This window comes from Apium graveolens, chromosome 10 (assembly GCF_009905375.1).
Source record: "Apium graveolens cultivar Ventura chromosome 10, ASM990537v1, whole genome shotgun sequence".
NCBI lineage: Eukaryota > Viridiplantae > Streptophyta > Magnoliopsida > Apiales > Apiaceae > Apium > Apium graveolens.
Genome location: NC_133656.1, coordinates 58,959,709 through 58,981,007, shown reverse-complemented (window position 1 = coordinate 58,981,007; position 21,299 = coordinate 58,959,709). Strand labels below are relative to the sequence as shown.

Here is a 21,299-nt window from a genome sequence, read left to right as displayed (position 1 = left end):
TCTCATGGGAACCAGCATAAAGCTCGCAGACACTAGTGATCAGATTAACTCCATTATTAGCCAAAAAATCCACCTTCATTGTCAAAGCCTTAAGCTTAGCAGCTATAGCAGTAGCTACGTCTACCTCCAGAATTCCTGCTACCTTGCCCTGAGGTAGTCTTTGAGTAGGATTCTGGTATTCATTAGCAGCCATCAGTTCAATTAATTCATAAGCTTCATCGTGGCTTTTAGCCCACAAGGCTCCTCCTGATGCTGCATCAAGCATGGGCCTGAAAGTAGCACCCAATCCATTATAAAAGTAGTTAATGATCATCTAGTCAGGCATCCCATGGTGAGGACACTTTCTAAGCAACTCTTTGTAGCGATCCCAAGCCTCACATAAAGATTCTCCAGATTGCTGAGTAAATTGAGGAAGTGCATTTCTGATTGCAGCAGTCTTCGCCATAGGAAAGAATTTAGTTAGGAACTTTTGAGCAAGATCCTCCCATTTGGTGATAGACCCTGGTGGTAGAGAATGTAACTAGCACTTAGCTTTATCCCACAGAGAGAATGGGAAAAGCCTCAACTTAATAGCATATTCAGAAAATCCATTGAACTTGAAAGTCTCGCAGATCTCAATGAAATCTCTGATGTGCATGTTGGGGTCTTGTATCGGAGAACCCCCAAACTGAACTGAGTTCTGTATCATCTAAATCGTGCTCGCCTTGATCTCAAAGGTGTTAGCCGAGATGGCTGGTCGGACAATGCTAGACTGAATATCATTAATATTCAGTTGAGAGTAATCCATCAAAGCCTTCATATTCACTTCTGGTTCTCCCATTGCAATAAGAGCTTCTCCAACTTTCTCCTCGACAAGAACTTCTTCGAAAACTTTCTTAGCTACTACAACTTCTTCCTCAGCTTTATCAAGTGTTCTCTTACGAGACCGAGAACACGTATGTATACACGCTCGCTAGAGTACCTGAAACACGACAAGGAAATAAGTAAGTAACAATGTCCTAGTCAATGAACCTTAACGACCACTGATGAAAAACACATAAACTAAAAATTAACCCCTAAGTCCCCGGTAGCGGCGCCAAAAACTTGTTAGGATGAAAACACGCGCTAATATTCACGTAAGTATACGCGATCGCAAGTAATATAAAATTATTTTTAGTTCGTTCCCACAGAGACTGGTTAGGTTAATTTCAATCAATGCACTTATGCAACAATGGTATAATTATTATTCAATGCTAAGACGAATCACAATTTGAGGTTGTTTATAACTACGATTAACTAAGAGATTATACTAAAGAACATTAACTAAGAGATTAAAAGGAGTGATTAACTATATGACACAATCATGGGATTCTAAATTGATTACTACTTCATTCAATAGTCTTTTTGTTCTTAACCTTAGCATGCAATGGTGATGACATTAATCAGATAACACCAAACTAGTAAACGCCACCTTTCATTGTACGAATACCCTACTACCAGACATCCACAAAAGAGATAGAAGCTGAATAGATACCAATTATATTGAGACCCTATATGTCTATAGAATTTGACAACATAATGGTTTAATGCACAAGTTATCTATCATGATTACATAGGGAAAGTAAGATGGTATAAATTACCTACGAATCATGCATATCAAATACATGAACCTATGCTAGCATGGCAAGTTCTCAACCCCTATATTCACATTCACTTCAATAGAGATTAACACGCTATCTTATAAGTTCGCGACGCTCATAAGACGAATAAGCACAACCAATACTAGGATATCATACAATCACCACACACTAAGGTATCGAAATAAATTAACTAAAGAAATCCATATGTAAATCCACTAAAACCCCATGATAATGATTAGCCCATAATCGGACTCATCATCAACGTGGGTTCCGATGAAAACATGGTATAATAAACGTAATCTTTATACTGAATAAATAATAAACCAAGTATGTAACAAGAGTATAGGTTCAAAAAATAAGAAACGAGCATCCAAGATTACAACTTAGAATAAAGAATCATAAGAGTAAACTAGGTCTTCTTCGCCTTCGTTGAATTGTGATATAGGTCTTTTTGTCGATCTCTCCTTAAGCTCCGTTATATCTCCTTTTTGAAAAACGACCTTAAATTGTCATTATATATCAGCCCATGTAGATTAGAAGTCCAGAAAATCAGAATTATAGTAGAACTAGAAATCGACCCGGCGCGGCCGCGCGCTTCCCCAGCGTGGGCGCGCTGCAATTCGGCATCTTCGGCGCGGCCGCGCGCTTCACCAGCGCGGCCGCGCTGCAATTCTGCATCTTCGGCGCGGCCGCGCGCTTCACCAGTATGGGCGTGCTGTAATTCTGCATCTTCTGCGTGGCCGCGCCCTACCATAGCGCGGGCGAGCTGACCTTCTGGAAAATCTTTATTTTTTTATTTTCTTGGCTGGTTTGAGTTGGCAATTCTCGAGCAATCTTCCTGAGCACCTTCCTAACATCAATTTGACACCAAAACAATGCTAAATCTTCTTATTCATTTATTTATGCCTGAAATGCAAAAATGCTACAAAAACACATCAAATACACAAATAACTCGAGTACAAAACATCATTTCAAGCCTTTATAAAGCATTCTAAGTGGACATAAATGCCACTTAACACACCCCCAAACTTGAATCGATGCTTGTCCTCAAGCATAAACAGACTCAAAGAACAAAAATGCATGAATGCAACTATTATGAACGCAATGATCCCCTTAGATTAACTAGACCAATCGATGAGTAACATCTCAAAAAATGCAGTTATTCGCATAAAGATCAATCAAATCTTATAAATTAACTTACAAACTAGAAACATGTATGTATGCAAATGCTTACAGATATATTATCGCAACTAGATCAACAATTATGACTCACTACTCATCAAGGCAATCATAAGGTTATAAATAGAATAAAAATCTAAACTCAGAATGACTTATAACACTTCAATTCTCATATCAGAGTTATACATGGATTCATGCTTTTATTCATAACACATAAACAACACAAATATGCTTATTTGATCGTGCAATGAGTGAGGTCCACAAAAGACTTATAGAATAATACCCATGTAGCGAGCGTTATGTTAGAGGATCCCAGACTATAAAAGCCTTAGGTCACTAGGCACAAAATCCCTTAAGAACTTAATAACTCGAGTATTAAATAGTCCACTCGTGATCAATTATGCATAACACATTTTTTTTCTTTTCTTTTTTTTCCTTTTTTCCCTTTTAGTCACATGATTTCTGAACGAGTGCGTTTCACTCCATCTATTTCAACCCTAGACTACTCATATAAAATGAGCCGGCTACTAGCCATTTGACACCTAGCCACAATAACTAGCAATGAAATCCAATGTTTATTTCCAATTTTTAAATATCCATGATATTTTATCATTAAGAAAATATCCTAAATTCTAAATATAAACATGTGATTAAACCTCGACAAACAAACAAGCCATGATAGTGATCTAGCACTCAAGCAGCCTATAAGACTTAATGAAATTTACTGCTTCTAGAATGCAAATCAACTCGATAAGACTTAACATTACTAAATACGACATCACCACACTAGCATCATTATTATAAATCAATCGGAAAAATCATCTAATGGGTCATGTTATAATGCAAATGCATGAAACTATATGCAACAAACTATAAAAATAAAAAAACTACTATATAGCAAATATGCAACTATATCAACTAAAGTATCATGAATATGTAAACTATATATGACTCACACATAACATATAATCCTTAACTACTACCCCAAACTTAAAATATTCTTTATCCTCAGTGAAGGTAAGAGTAAGGAATCGGGCATACGTACTCAGAATCAGGGTCATCACCCTCAACGGGTGGAGTATCAGGAGTGTCAGGCGGTGGGTACACAGAATCCTCACCGAATACTGGCCACTGGATATCAACTCATGTGGCTCTAAATGCAGTTCCCAACGCCTGGGTAAGGTCCTGTGCAAACCGAATATGGATGTCATGCATCGCATCCATCCTCCTCATCAAGTGCCTATACTGCGCTGAACTCATTCCAGCACTGCTCTGTGCTTCCTGCTGCTGCTGCAGTTGCGAAGAACCGGCCTCACCTAACTCAGCTCTCCAAGCTGCTCTACTCGCCTGAGTCGTGCCATGAGCATATGCCTGAGGAGCTGGCCTTTCACCTGGCAGATGACCTTCCACAGAAGTGCAGCATGACCGCCCCTCCTGGCAGCGCGAGCGCGTCGTGTTACTGGAAATCCAGCACGGGCGCACACTCTTAATGACAAATCAGCGCGGCCGCCCCGCTTCTCAGTGCTGGGGCACCGTGCTTCTGTACTTGAACTTGAATTTTTTTCTTTTTCTAATTGTTTTATGTTTTTCTCCTTTTTTCCTTCTTCCTCTATCTACTAATGTACAACAAACTTGGGTTGCCTCCTAAGAAGTGCTTGCTTTACGTGTTATCTCGACGCTCATAAGATGAATAAACATAACTAATATTAGGATATCTTACAATCATCACACACTAAGGTATCGAAACAAATTAACTAAAAAAATCCATAAGTAAATCCGTTAAAACCTCACGATAATGATTATCCCATAATCGGACTCATCATCAATGTCGGTTACGATGAAAAAATGGTATAATAAACGTAGTCTTTATACTGAATAAATAATAAACCAAGTATGTTACAAGAGTATAGGTTCAAAAAATAAGAAACGAGCATCCAAGATTACAACTTGGAACAAAAAATCACAAGAGTAAACTTGGTCTTCTTCGCCTTCGTTGAATTGTGCTATAGGTCTTCTTGTCGATCTCTCCTTAATCTCTGTTATGTCTCCTTTTTGAAAAATGACCTTAAGTTGTCATTATATATCAGCCCATGCAGATTATAAGTCTAGAAAATCAAAATTGTAATAGAAACAGGATTCCTGGAAATCGACCCGGCGCGGCCGCGCGCTTTACCAGCGCGGGCGTGCTGCAATTCTGCATCTTCGGCGCGGCCGCACGCTACCACAGCGCAGGCGCGCTGAACTTCTGGAAAATCTTTATTTCCTTGTTTTGTTGGATGGTTTGAGTTGGCAATTCTCGAGCAATCTTCCTGAGCACCTTCCTAACATCAATTTAGCACCAAAACAATGCTAAATCTCCTGATTCTTTTATTTATGCCTGAAATGCAAAAATACTACAAAAACACATCAAATACACAAATAACTCGAGTACAAAATATCAATTCAAGGCTTTATAGAGCATTCTAAGTGGACATAAATGCCACTTAACAATGACCTTCTGCTAGAACTGGATTTTTTTCTTCTTTAAATGTCTGCAACTGTTGGTTTCTTTGTGCAATCAATGTAACGCCCTCTAGACCTTGGGTACAAGTCTGGAGGTTACTAGCTAATCACCAAACCTGTACAACCTGTATAATATTTAAGCAGATATATTATATATTTAACCCCTTTAATACTAACTAGGATCTTTTTAGGTTGAAGTATGAAAACAAGAACCATAATCTAACTTTATTACAACCCAAATTTAAAACCTTACAAACTCTCTTTATTACAAGTCATTGTCTAACCAGTTTTAAACTAATTTTCTCAATTATTTAAACACACACATTAACTATCTACACTATACCTGCTCAGGCAACTCAAAGCTTTCCTCCTGAATTGGGATCATCACTCTTGGTATGAGAGGGTCCTGCAGCTTGACTCGTTTCTTTACCACTCGAGTCATGATAGGTTTCATTTTCCTTCTTAATTGAAACAATAATGTGAATAACAATAAAAAAAGGGTAAGCCATAAGTTGCTCAATAAGTCCTCAATATAAAAGCAGTGTTATAGTAAGTTAAATGAACCGGTAATTTGGTTACATCTGCAAAGATATAATCTCGTAAGAAAATAATGAATGCCACTATCGGCGATTATCAAACGAACTAAACTGGACACAAGTTCGCACCTATATCCTGCTGATCAGCCTGGATACAGTGCAGATCCATACCTCAATGTATAGATCTGTTTGGGTACCCAGGCTCCACGGCCCAACACAAGGATCCGACTAATTTCCGGTCCTTAGGATCTGTTGGATTTTTAACGCAGCGGGGGCATGGCAAAACACTTTTACACATACAAAAATCCAAATAAAAGCATACATATCATGAATAAAAATTCGAGGGATCGAATCTAACCTTTAAAATTAATTCGGAGACAACGATCAGAGATCCTTAGCAGTTGCTCCTCAAATGTGAAGCACTCCACCGGTATCCACCAAGAAAACGATGTTAAGGAGGAGGAAGGAGGTGGAGAGAATTGGGTTTTCCAAACTTTTTGGGTTTTCGGGTTCGATGTGGGTTAGAATAAAATAGGGTCTATAATATTGTATTTATAGGCAAAATTTTCAGCTGAAATTTTCCCATAAATAATATTATTATTATCCCATTTATTATTCTCATTAATAATTAAAACACCTTTTAATTATTAATCCTTTTTCTAAACACTTTAGAAATAATTCTCTCTCTTGATTTAATTTCCAAAAATTAAATCCTTAATTAATAATATTAAGAACTTTTCTTAATTAATTTATAATCAATTAAATCTCATTTAATCAATTATTAAATTTGCCAATTAATTATTTATTTCATAAATAAATAATTATTAGTCATTATTAATTAATTCCTCCACCATTAAATCATTCTCTTTTATGGTGTGACCCTGTAGGTTCAATATTAAGCCGGTAGTAGAAATAAATAATAATAAAACTATTTTATCATTATTTATATAAATTTTCTAATTTATTAAATATGATTAATTAATTAATCACATTTATTCTACATCGTGAGTGATGCTTCTCAACATATCGCGACTATTCGGATAATATGAATTCACTGCTTAGAATACCAAGAACCTGTCAATGAATAGTTACGGTACAATAAACTCCTTCTACCCTACAATGTCCTGATTAAATACAAGGCATGGAACTCGTGTCAAGCCTATCTAATTCAATCACTTGCTTACCATTTACTATGCGTAGTTCTATGTAAATTAGAAACTCCTTTCTAATTTCATTCACTCTGGCCAGAGATTCCTGAACTAGCATAAGTGGATCAGCCTTGAACATTCGCTTCCTTCACTGGAAGGGGTAGACCCTTTATTGATCATACACTATCTTCGTGTACAAATTCCTATACCCAGAAGAACCCTAATAATTGTCCCTGGAGACTAAGAACTAAACCAAACCATAGTTCAGTGTACACAAGATGACTATGATGACCTCAAGTCCAAGGATACTTGTACAACTATCACTAAGCGAACAACTGCTGACACGTGAGTGAACTCCATCAGTTGTTCAGCTAGGCGAGTCATGTTCAGTGAACTTATTCTATAATAAGCACCTACATACTAGCTATAGTGTCACCACACAAATGTCTATGAGAACAGACATCCTTCATAATGAAGCAAACATAGTATGTACCGATCTTTGCGGATTATTAATTACCAGTTAGTAATCCTATGACCAGGAACTATTTAAGTTTAGAGTTATCATCTTTTTAGGTCTCACTATTATGATCTCATCATAATCCATAAAAAGCTTTACTCTAAACTATGGTATATCTTATTTAAACACTTAAATAGATAGAGCCCGTAATAAAAACAAAACAAGTCTTTTATTAATATCAATGAAATCAAAACAGATTATATAAAAGTTATTCCTAAATCCTAATACATGATTGGACTTAGGACATTTTCCTTTCAATCTCCCACTTGTACTAAAGCCAATCACTCTGGTATCTAATACCCATCTTGTCTTCATGACGATCAAAGTGACTTTCATAAAGTAGTTTTGTGAGTGGGTCTGCTATGTTGTTATGTGTGTCAACTCTAATTCAATACAATACAAGAAATGTTACCGCGCTTCCACTAACCCTTTTGTAGACGCATGGTTCATCTACGTTTTTTTTTTGTAAAATTAAACTCTTTGATTGTCTCATCAAAACGAATGTTCCATCTTTCGATAAGCTTGCTTTAAACCACATATGGTTCGCAGCAACTTACACACTAGGTTTTCATTTCCCTTGGAAAGAAAACCATCTGGCTATTTGCCAGATCTCATAGTCGTAGTAAGCAGCAATCGTAAGCAAAATCCGAACTGATTATAACAGGGCTATAGGTAAAAGGTTTCATCAAAGTCAATCCATTGCCTTTGTTTGAATCCTTTTTCCACAAGCCTGGCCTTATAGGTCTTCACCTGGCCATCTGCTCTAATCATTCTTTTGTATCCCGTATACATAGAATTCATTCCGGATTTCATGGCACTATGCCATTTCTCTGAGTCAACACTACTCATAGCCTCATTATAGGTCACAGGGTCGTCATCATCAATGATTCACAACTCATTGTCATTCTCAATGATAAGGCTATAATACCTCTCAGGTTGGCGAGACACTCTCCCTGACCTATGAATGGGCTGTTCCACAAAAGGTTGTTCAGTCAAAACAGGTGTTTCCACTCGATCTGTAGTAGTTTGTGCTTCTTAAACTTTATCAAGTTCAATTTTGCTCCCACTATTTCCTTCAAGGATAAACTCCTTTTCCAAGAAGGTAGCATGTCTGGAGACAAACACCCGATGATCGGTGTAAAAGTAATACCCTAAAGTCTCTTTAGGATATCCCACAAAACCACATTTTACGGATCGATATTCCATCTTATCTGGGTCAGCTTTCTTGACATAAGCTGGACATCCCCAAATCTTAACGTGTTTAAGACTCGGTTTCCTTTCTTTCCATATCTCATACGAAGTTTGAGGAACAGATTTTGGAAGGCACCTTATTTAGTAAATATGCTGAGGTTTCCAATGCATAACCCCATAGGAATACTGGAAGATTTGCATAGCTCATCATGGACCGAACTATGTCTAACAAAGTTCGATTTCTCCTTTCAGATACTAATCTGGAGGAGTCAACTGGGAGACTATACCATTTACTTTGAGATAATCTAGAAACACTCCATTAAAGTATTCACCACCTCGATCTGATCGAAGAGTTATAATACTATGTTTGGTTGTTTCTCCACTTCATACTTATATTCTTTGAACTTTTCAAAGGCCTCAGACTTGTGTTTCATCAAACACATATCCAAATCCAGATCTATCATCTATGAACGTAATGAAGTATGAAAATCCACCCATGGCTTGTGTAGACATTGGTCCACATACAACTGCGTGTACCATTCCTAGTAAATCTGCAGCCCTCTCTCCATGTCCACTAAATGGAGACTGCAGTGCCACTATAAAGTGAGATTTTCATCATCCCTTTTCTTTTATTAGTTTGTTCAATCTGAAGTAAATTATGTCACATATATACAGACCATTATTTAAAGTACCACGTCCATAAAGAATATTATCTCTAAGAATAGACCATTCATTATTCTCAATAATAAATGAAAAATCCACCCAAGTCTAACATGGGAATAATATTCCTCACAATCGAGGGAACAAAATAACAATTATTTCAAACAATAGTCTTGCCCGTAGGCCTATGTAAATGAAACGATTCTACATCTACAGCAGCAACTTTTGCTCCATTTCCATCAGTAGAATCACCTCATCTTCCTCAAGAGTCCTACTTCTTCTTGGTCCCTGCAACAAATTACAGATATGAGAACCACAGGCAGTATCTAATACCCAAGTAGAAATGACATATTCACTTCTATCATGAACATACCTGAATCAGAAGCGGTAGTCTCACTACCCTTCTTCTTCAATTCTGCAAGGTAAACCTTGTAGTTCCTCTTCCAGTGCCCCACCTTGTTACAGTGAAAGCAAACAACTTTGCTCTCGGGGTCTTCAGCTTTTGGTGGAACCGGCATTTTCTCACCTACTTTCTTCTTCTTGGAAGAGTTCCTCTTCCTTTTCTTAGGATTGGAACCTTCACCAATTAGAAGAACAGAACTCTTCTTAGGGGGAAAATTCGATTCCGCAGTCTTCAACATGTTGTGGAGTTCAGGCAGGCTGACATCCAACTTATTCATGTGAAAGTTCACAACAAACTGCGAGAACGAACTCGGAAGTGATTGCAAGACCAAGTCTTGGCTCAGCTCCCCATCCATGGCAAAACCAAGTTGTCCAAGACGTTCAATCAAATTGATCATCTTAAGTACATGGTCATTCACAGATGATCCCTCAGACATCCTACAACCGAACAACTCCTTTGATATCTCATATCGAGCTGTCCTCCCTGCCACATCATACAACTCTTGTAGATGCATGAGGATAGTGTGAGCATCCATATGCTCATGTTGCTTCTGTAGCTCAATGTTCATAGAAGCTAGCATGATGCATTGAGCAACATTTGCATCATCTATCCACTTACGATACACAACATGTTCATCATTATGTGCATCACTAGCAAGTTCAGTAGGCTTAGGTGAGTCAATCACGTATTCCAGCTTCTCAATCCTGAGAATAATTCTCAAGTTTCGAAGCCAGTCAGCATAATTAGGACCAGTCAATTTGTGAGCATCTAGTATGCTCCTGAGTGATAGTGCAGAAGACATAACGTCCAAAGTAAATCTGTAAATGATAAACATATAACAACACTTAGCAAATATTCGATTTCATTTTAAAACACTACATGAATCGGGTCTTTATTCATAAGTGGCTCCCACTAGTTTATCTAATTTATTCAACCCCTTACGTGAAAAATTAAGCATTCATAATGCTAGTGGGAATAGGGATCCTACATTCCATTACACGACCCCGGCTGTAGCACGAACCGCCATGTAATGTTCAATAGGCAGACAACTCTTGTCAATTACATCTCATGTTATTCCCTAATCAAACTTTAGCCTCTTGAATAATTGAGTCTCGGCTGTAGCACGACAAACTCAATATTCTAAGTCAAGTCTAACCCAACATTCCGTACAGTTGAATCAGTCCCCAAAGGCCCACGGCTGTAGCACGTACCAACCTTTAGATTCTTATTCAATGTACACATCTCTATGTAATAGACAAGTATTTCTTATTTCGAAATCAAAGCCCTCGGCTGTAGCACGAACCGACAATGATTCAAAAATAAGAACTACTTTCTACCATGTTGGAAGGCTATGACCGACACAAGCTCGTTGTATCATTGGCCAATTACTACTTGATATTATTTAATTTTAGAGGGATTATATTACATTACAATCATAATCGTATTATAAAGAAATTCTTCCTTTTAAATTAAATATTTCAAATCAATAATCAATAATCAGATGATTCCCAGATCGGGTGGAGCATTGTCAAGAGGCGTCACTTAATAACCCTTTCTTACAGATAGAAATCTGTTGTTGACAGAATCATCCTTTCTCTCATATCGAAAATTCATATTCAATTACGTGTTTCACAAACACAAAAATCTCATGATTGTATTCATAATATTGTTCTTAAGGTTATGAAACAATTTCACTATACTAGGTTGTCTAACAAACGCCTTATGTTCATTTAAGTTCACCTAAATCTATCATCTCATGATAAACTAAGCATATATCACATATATCAACATGAATAAACATCAAGGTAGGCATATTACATCTTCTAGCACATTAGTCTAAGCATTATACATCTCTATGTATCACATGAAGCATTTAAAATCAATTTAAAAGATCAAAAACTGCTTTAAAACACTTCATGGAATATAAACAGTTCAAAACTTTTATATAAACTAAAATTGATCACTCCATTAGATCCGTCTCGGAAAAACGAATCCAACGGTATATTACACGCCCAAAACGGAGTTACGAAACTCCCAGAAAATCAATTTTAAAATCAACAGAAAGGCTGTAACGCATTACAGGAACGCGTTACAGGACCTGTAACGCATTCCGGTGATGCATTACACCCCTTTCAGCCATTAAAGGGTGTAACGCATTCCGTGAATGCGCCACAGGTGTGTAACGCATTCCTGGAATGCGTTACACCCCTATTTTTATTTTTTTAATTTTCTGCAGCATCCGCCGTTTTCTCTCTCCTCGAATTCTGTGCCGCCGTACGGTGCTGTCAACTCTGTCTTCTTTGTAACAGTAGACAAACAGCAGACACAAATATGCAGATGTACAGATAAAAGCAAATATATATACTTACAAATAATATATATATATATATGATTTATTTAATTACGAATTTTAATTGAAACAACTTCAAAAATTCATAATAAAAAATCTATACATCCTAAAATTATAAAAAAAAATACCCAGACGATCTACACCACTTGTAGAACCCAGATCAACATTCAAAAATATTCTGAGAAATGATTTCTCATCAGACAAAATTAATCCATAATATAACTTGTAAAAATCATAATTAATTCATACAAGCACATAAAATTCTGAAATTTTTACCACAGATCTATATGCATACAACCTATGCTCTGATACCATTGTTGGATTTTTAACGCAGCAGGGGCATGGCAAAACACTTTTACACATACAAAAATCCAAATAAAAGCATACAGATCATGAATAAAAATTCGAGGGATCGAATCTAACCTTTAAAATTAATTCGGAGACAACGATCAGAGATCCTTAGCAGTTGCTCCTCAAGTGTGAAGCACTCCACCGGTATCCACCAAGAAAACGATGTTAAGGAGGAGGAAGGAGGTGGAGAGAATTGGGTTTTCCAAACTTTTTGGGTTTTTGGGTTCGATGTGGGTTAGAATAAAATAGGGTCTATAATAGTGTATTTATAGGCAAAATTTTCAGCTGAAATTTTCCCATAAATAATATTATTATTATCCCATTTATTATTCTCATTAATAATTAAAATACCTTTTAATTATTAATCCTTTTTCTAAACACTTTAGAAATAATTCTCTCTCTTGATTTAATTTCCAAAAATTAAATCCTTAATTAATAATATTAAGAACTTTTCTTAATTAATTTATAATCAATTAAATCTCATTTAATCAATTATTAAATTTGCCAATTAATTATTTATTTCATAAATAAATAATTATTAGCCATTATTAATTAATTCCTCCACCATTAAATCATTCTCTTTTTATGGTGTGACCCTGTAGGTTCAATATTAAGCCGGTAGTAGAAATAAATAATAATAAAACTATTTTATCATTATCTATATAAATTCTCTAATTTATTAAATATGATTAATTAATTAATCACATTTATTCTACATCGTGAGTGATGCTTCTCAACATATCGCGACTATACGGATAATATGAATTCACTGCTTATAATACCAAGAACCTGTCAGTGAATAGTTACCGTACAATAAACTCCTTCTACCCTACAATGTCCCGATTAAATATAAGGCATGGAACTCGTGTCAAGCCTATCTAATTCAATCACTTGCTTACCATTTACTATGCGTAGTTCTATGTAAATTAGAAACTCCTTTCTAATTTCATTCACTCTGGCCAGAGATTCCTGAACTAGCATAAGTGGATCAGCCTTGAACATTCGCTTCCTTCACTGGAAGGGGTAGATCCTTTATTGATCATACACTATCTTCGTGTACAAATTCCTATACCCAGAAGAGCCCTAATAATTGTCCCTGGAGACTAAGAACTAAACCAAAGCATAGTTCAGTGTAGACAAGATGACTATGATGACCTCAAGTCCAAGGATACTTGTACAACTATCACTAAGCGAACAACTGCTGACACGTGAGTGAACTCCATCAGTTGTTCAGCTAGGCGAGTCATGTTCAGTGAACTTATTCTATAATAAGCACCTACATACTAGCTATAGTATCACCACACAAATGTCTATGAGAACAGACATCCTTCATAATGAAGCAAGCATAGTATGTACCGATCTTTGTGGATTATTAATTACCAGTTAGTAATCCTATGACCAAGAACTATTTAAGTTTAGAGTTATCATCTTTTTAGGTCTCACTATTATGATCTCATCATAATCCATAAAAAGCTTTACTCTAAACTATGGTATATCTTATTTAAACACTTAAATAGATAGAGCCCGTCATAAAAACAAAACAAGTCTTTTATTAATATCAATAAAATCAAAACAGATTACATAAAAGTTATTCCTAAATCCTAATACATGATTGGACTTAGGACATTTTCCTTTCAGGATCAAGTGTATACCTGATCCCACTCGTCGCCATCTAGTCCATAGAGGAGCAACCGGAACAATCGGTATGCTTTGATATATCCCAACATCAGAATATATGAAGATATATATATATATATATATATATATATAACTATTGGAATGTGAATAGAGGATTCAACGAATTAGGAGAAATCAAGAATCGAAATGAAATATAAATTAAGGCATGATAATTGTGTATCAGTGTTTGTGAACAAGAATTATAAGTGTATAATTGTAATAAGGATCTGAAGTAATTTCACTATTCTGAAATTAGTATAGGGGAAAAACTTGCCTTTCACGCGATCTACCAGAAGTACTTCACCGTCCTCTATCACCGGCTCGACTCGCCTTGTTGGCATCGCTTCTATCAAAGAAATAGACTTATTTAGTCATCTCGTATCTCAATCGCGTCTCAAACCGACTTCATATAGCCCTTATCGTCTATCCGTACGCGTATTACTAATTCGTATAATAATTATTAGCAGATAAGACTCAATTAACCAAATAATTCACATAACACACAAGTCACATAGTCATTCTAAGTTTAAAATATTTTTTTAGAATTGAAATCAACTCGCTATGCGCTTAACTGAACAATATTTGGCTCGTTTCCTATTTTTCGGGATTTATTGGACTCGTCTCTATACGTAATTAGGCTTATAAGTAAATAAATATCGAAAGTCGGCTCGCTTCTAAAAGAAATTAAGATTTAAAACTATTTTTAATAAAAACTGATCATTTTTCTGAGTCGAAGGGCTTTCGTTTCGCTCAAATCGAATAAACGGTTCAATTATTATTCAATAAATACAAATAAATCAATTTATTATTCAATATAAATAATTATTCCTAATTATTAAACCCTAAAAATATTTTTAAATAATTATTTGGAAAAAATCAGAATTAAAAATGATTTTTCCACAATTTTTAAAATTAAAATGAATTTATTATGATTTATTGAAAATAATTTGATTAATTATTAAAATAATTAATCATTTTGAAATAATTAATAAATAATAAATGATTAAAGAAATAAATAATAAATAATTATAGAAATAAATAATTTCAAATTTTAGAAAATATTTCAGAATTATTTATAATATAAATCAATTAATTAAATTATCAATTAATCTATTAATAAAATATATAAAAACTGATTTTATAATTAATAAAAATAAAAATAATTTTCCAGAATCATTTGTCAGAAATCAATCCCTGACAAAAACGGATCAAACACGGGTTATACAAACAGGTCAACCGGGTCAAATCCGGGTCATGAAGAACATGACCGGATTATTTTCAGAATCCGGCGACTTCACCGGATTCTGGTGAGTCCAAAACAGCCTCAAATCAACACCGTTTGGTGCTGTTTTTGAGTGCTTTTCATTGAAAATCAACACAGCAATCCAACCACGGCCAAAACATCCCTGAATCATCTTTTTCGATCAAAGCTCCAAACTTTTCCAGACAAATATCGAAATTAAAGAATCGTACATGAAACTTCAAGGTTAATAGTTTAAATTAAAGCTTATATCATATATAATCAAGCCCCTAACCACCAAACAACCTCAGCTTCTTCTAAAATAAAAAACGATTCAATTGAAATTAAACATAAACCCTAGAAATCGAATTCATCTATTCAGGACATACTCGATTTACAGGAACTTGGTCGTCATTCGCTAATTTTATAATTAACATCTCGCCCAAACGTTTAACTTCGCAATATATCTTATCAATGAATTTTTCAGAAATAAAAAATCTTGTGGATCCAGAATCAATCAATACTTTTGCATCTACTGAATTCACAGAAAGAGTACTTGCAATCACACTAGGACTCTGCACAGGTTCTTTCATTGTCATATTAAAAGTTCTCGCTCTGGGCTGATTATACTGTGGTGGTGGAGGTAATGCCAACACTTTTGGAACACTAGTGGCCATAGCTGGTCCTCTGCAATCCCTGGCTACATGCCCTTTCCTTCCACATTGGAAACAAGTAATTCCTGTTCTTCCCGCTGGACATTCATTAGAGTAATGCCCTTTCTGCTTGCGCTTGAAGCATGTCATATTTGCCTTGTTGCAGACGTCTGTATGTTTCTGACCACATGTTTTGCAGTACAGCAGTGGGGGTCTGATAATTCCTTGATGGTTGGGAGCTTGGAAACAATTACCTGCTCTCTAATTTCTTTGTCCTGTCCTTTTAAAATTCATATTTTTCTGGGCTTGAAATCTCGGCTTCCTATTGGAACGGTTCTGAAAATTTCCTTTCCCCTTTTCCTTTTGGGACATTACACTTTCCCTTTCAATAATCATGGCCTTTTGAACCACGGCGGTATAAGTCGTCAATTCAAAAACCGCCACTCGGCTGCGAATCCATGGCTGTAATCCCTTTTGGAATCTCTTAGCTCGTTTCTCTTCCGTATCAACCTACTCCGGAACAAACCTAGCCAATTCAGTGAACTTGGCTTCATATTCAGTCATTGACATATTACCTTGCTTTAGTTCCAAGAACTTGATTTCCATCTGGTTCTTCATATAGCGAGGAAAATACTTCTCCAGAAATAATTCCGTAAACCTATCCCAAGTCACAATGTCTGTACCCTCTAAAGCTTTCCTGGATTCCCACCAATAATTTGCTTCTCCTTTCAGGAAATAGCTAGCAAAATCAGTTTTATGGTCCTCATCCACTTTCACAAGCGCAAACGCTTTCTCCATTTCTTTCAACCAAGCCCTAGCTTTTGTAGGATCTACTGTACCCTCAAATTCTGGAGGCTTAACTGACTGAAACTGCTTAAAGGTAACAACCGGAAAAACTGGTGGTAGCTGAGGTTAAGGACGAGGTGGTTGTTGTAACATCTGTTGCTGAATCTATTGTTGTTGTTGCTGCATTTGTTGCTGCATCATTACCATCTGTTGTTGCATCAGATGGAACATTTGGTTCATAGTATCATTAGTCTGTCCCTCAGAGTTGCTGTTAGAGGTTTCAGTTCTGGTCTTTCTTTTTGGTGCCATTTTTCTGATAATAAAATAAATGATCCTTTTTAAGGATTTACTAAACAATTGATAATAGATAAAGAAACAATTTGTCTGGTATTAAAACAAGAAATTTAAACATTGGATAATGGAAAGAAAACAATTTGGCTAATATTAAAATAGGAAATTTAAATGATTCAAAATCTAAATAATCAGTTGAAATGCTTTTATAATTTGGAATGATAATGATGGTACACTATTTTAGATTAAACAAAATTTAAAATATGGAAAACTGAAAAACAATAAAATAAATGTAAATGCTGTAAAGGCAGGAATTTAAATAAATAAAAAGGAAAAGTTGGAAAAAGTTTATTTTATATATATGACATCAGCCTCAGGTGTAAGTGCTTGGTACAAAAGGTCTACGTCAGATCTGTCATGGCTACTACCGATACATGTCAGAACTAGATACTACACACATACATATCTAAACATATCATACTATGTTGCCTCTATCTACATATGTCAAATATAATACAACAACTAGTCTCCAGCTGTCAAACCTCAAAACCCTGGCGGAATGTGCCTCAACTCATCATGGAGAATCTCGATAACTGACTGTGCCAGACGGGTAGCTCTGTGATACTCTGCATAAGAATGTGTCCCATCATGCATCAAAGCATCTTACTCAAGAGTGGCACTATATATTGTCGACTGAAGTCTCTGCCTCATCATGTAGTCTGGCTGAAGTGCAGCTAACGCTCCTCTATCTCTCTGATAAAACAAACCCATGATCTCTCTACACTGAGATCTCCAATACTCAACATCCTCTCTCACAACACTGTACTCATGATACGGTACCATGTGTGGCTCTGTAACCTGTCCCACAGAATCCTGTGGTGGAACCCTAGGTATACCTACAGTACCCTACTGTGGTAAACCCAACTGTAATCCCTCGTCATGCTCATCCATCTCCTCAACCGGGGCCATCTGAAAAACCTCTGGCTCTGGAGCATATACAAGTAAAGGAAGTAATACTACTGGTGGAACCTCTGGCTCTATCTCTAGAATAAACTAATACTCTATCGGAAGTGGAGGTGAAAGCATCGGCTCAAAGAACTCTAAAGGATCAAACATCTACTCGGGATATGGTATCTGCTCTGGAGCTGGTGGTGCTGGCTCCTGAGGTAGTGGTGGTGGTGGAAATGGTGGAAACATCTGTGCTTACACTGGTGGTATAGCTGGTACAACTGGTTCAGTAACAGTCCTATCGGAAGATGATGACGATGCCATCTGATAATATAACAAGGAAATAAAAAAAGGTTACCTAGCAATCCTAGAACTTATACATTCCTAATATAGACTTATCTAAACCCTAACACTCCTATTTCTATCTTATGTGATCTTCCTATCTTATCTTAATCCTAATGTTCTTGTTTTCAGGGACAAAACCTACAGCTCTGATGCCAAACCTATAACGCCCTCCAGACCTAGGGTATAAGTCTGGGGGTTACTAGCTAATCACCAAACCTGTACAACCTGTATAATATTTAAGCAGATATATATATATATAACCTTTTTAATACTAACCAGGATCTTTTTAGGTTGAAGTATGAAAACAAGAACCACAATCTAACTTTATTACAACCCAAATTTAAAACCTTACAAACTTTCTTTATTACAAGCCATTGTCTAACCAGTTTTATACTAATTTTCTCAATTATTCAAACACACACATTAACTATCTACACTATACCTGCTCAGGCAACTACAAGCTTTCCTCCTGAATTGGGATCATCAATTTATAAAATAAATAAAACTGATTTTATGATTAATAAAAATAAAAATAAAAAATAAAAAAAATCCAGAATCATTTATCAGAACTCAATCTCTGACAAAAACGGATCAAACACGGGTTTTACAAACTGGTCAACCGGGTCAAATCTGGGTCATGAAGAACATGACCGGATTATTTCCAGAATCAGGCAACTTCCTGGATTCTGGTGAGTCCAAAACAGCCTCAAATCAACACCGTTTGATGCTGTTTTTAGTGCTTTTCATTGCAAATCAACACAGCAATCAACCACTGCCAAAACATCCCTGAATCATCTTTTCCGATCAAAGCGCCAAACTTTTCCGATCAAATATCGAAATTACAGAATCGTACATGAAACTTCAAGGTTAATAGCTTAAATTATAGCTTATAACACATATAATCAAGCCCCTAACCTCCAAACAACCTCAGCTTCTTCTAAAATGAAAAATGATTCAATTAAAATTCAACATAAACCCTAGAAATCGGATTCATCTATTCACGTATCGTTCAATCAATTAAATACCATGAATCGATCAGAAATCATCATATAAAGCTATATCAATCATCAAATCATCCTAATAACCCTAGAATCAAAAAGTCCTAATTCAGGTATAAACCCTAGAAATTAATGTTAGGTCACACACACACTGTAGAAAGGGGTTGAATACAGTGTTTACTACAATCAAATCGAATATAAAAACTCAAGTAACACAACACAGATTTTATTCAACACAATAAACTCTGTTACAAAGAACTGTTCTCTCTCAGTGATGAACAAATTATCACGAGAGCTGGTAGGGTTACAAAGAATAATATTTTTGATTAAGATAACACATATAGTGTAAACCCTATGCTGTGTTTATATAGACACACAGTTACAAGATAAGTTCTAATTGATATCGAATATGATTCTGCTTCCTAAAATATATCAATCAGTTATCTTTTCTTCCAAGTATTCTATTCTTCATAGAATTCATCTTCATGCATATTTCTTTTTGTTTTAGTCTCGATCTTCTTTCCTTTCAATCAGCTGCCTTCCTTATCTGAAATTCTCCTTAAGTCCTGATATTATCTCCTGATAAATATCTTCTGATAACTTAAGTTCTGATAACTTAAGTCCTGATATCTTAAGTCATGACTTCAGTATAAGTACTAATTTCCAGTTAAGTCCTGATTTGTCCTGTTAGTTAAGATCTGAAAACTAAACACAAATCATCATTAGAGATGACATCACAAATATATCTAACAATCTCTCCCAACTTGTAAATTAGCATAATATTCAAGTTTAATGGATATTTGATGATGTCAAAAACATTAAGTACAAATGCATGAGAATTTGACTAGATAACTACAACTTACAGTCCTTACAGCTTTACCATCCTAAAAGTCTGATTTCAGCTTCAGTCTGTATATCCTTCAGAATTTAAGCAGTTGTAGATCTTTGACTTGGATTCAATTCTGATCTCTTTGATGTCAGGAGTTATTCTGAGATAGTTCTTCAAATGTGTTCTCTCAGCATATTCAAGTTCATTGACCATTCTCCTTCTTGCATCTTTGAGTTCAACTGTATCTTCAGCAGTTTGGAAGCCCTGAGATCATTTATTTTATCTTTTCTTATATCCTGATCCAGTCTGATGATATAGGCTTCATCAGACTCTAGATTGAATTCAAGTCCCTTAATACCAGAAAATGTAGTGATGATCTTTGCGGTATTAGGCTTCATTTCAACAATATCTCCACTGTGCGATCTGTACTTAGGACAGTATGGGCTGTCAGACCTTACAGAGTAAAGCCTCTTCTTTCTTTGAATATTAGATTTTAAATAACCTGCAGCACCGTCTGTTGATCTGTCTTTCACTTGAAGTAGAAATAGAATATGTTCCAGTTCTTCAAAATACTTCAATGGAATAAAATTCTTCCTAATCTGGAATACCCTCCCATCTGTCATAAAGTATAACATAACATCTTCTTTCAACACAGAATGGTAAACCATTTGTACAGATTCAAGTTGATTCAATCTCTCAGGAGTTGCACCTACTCCTAGTTCACTTAAAGAAGTTGGATCATTGGTAGTGTTGTGTATTCTCTTCTCTTTAGAACAACCCAATCCTGATTTATCTCTTGCTTCCTTTCCTTGAACAACTCTTGCTTCAAAACCACTTGATGTAGTCTTTAAAGGTTGAGTCTGTTGAGCTTTGGTAAAACCGGGTAGTAGCATCCTTGAAGGTTTAACATGAGCAATGTCAGAGGTTAATGTGCCCTTCTTCTTATCTTCTGATATCAAGCCAACTTGAGCTATGTCAGAGGTTGCTTGTTTCTTTGTAATATCAGAACTTAATACATCTTGACTCTAAACAACTTGAGCCATGTCAGAGGTTGATTGAGAAACCTTCTTTTTCTT

The 21,299-nt window shown here is 35.8% G+C and overlaps 1 non-coding gene across 1 annotated transcript; it reads left to right on the top strand.

Moving 5' to 3' along the window:
* Positions 1-323: 323 nt before the first annotated feature.
* On the top strand, positions 324-430 carry LOC141694600 (small nucleolar RNA R71). The gene has a single exon (XR_012563889.1). It is a non-coding gene; the product is annotated as a small nucleolar RNA R71 (small nucleolar RNA).
* Positions 431-21,299: the final 20,869 nt, after the last annotated feature.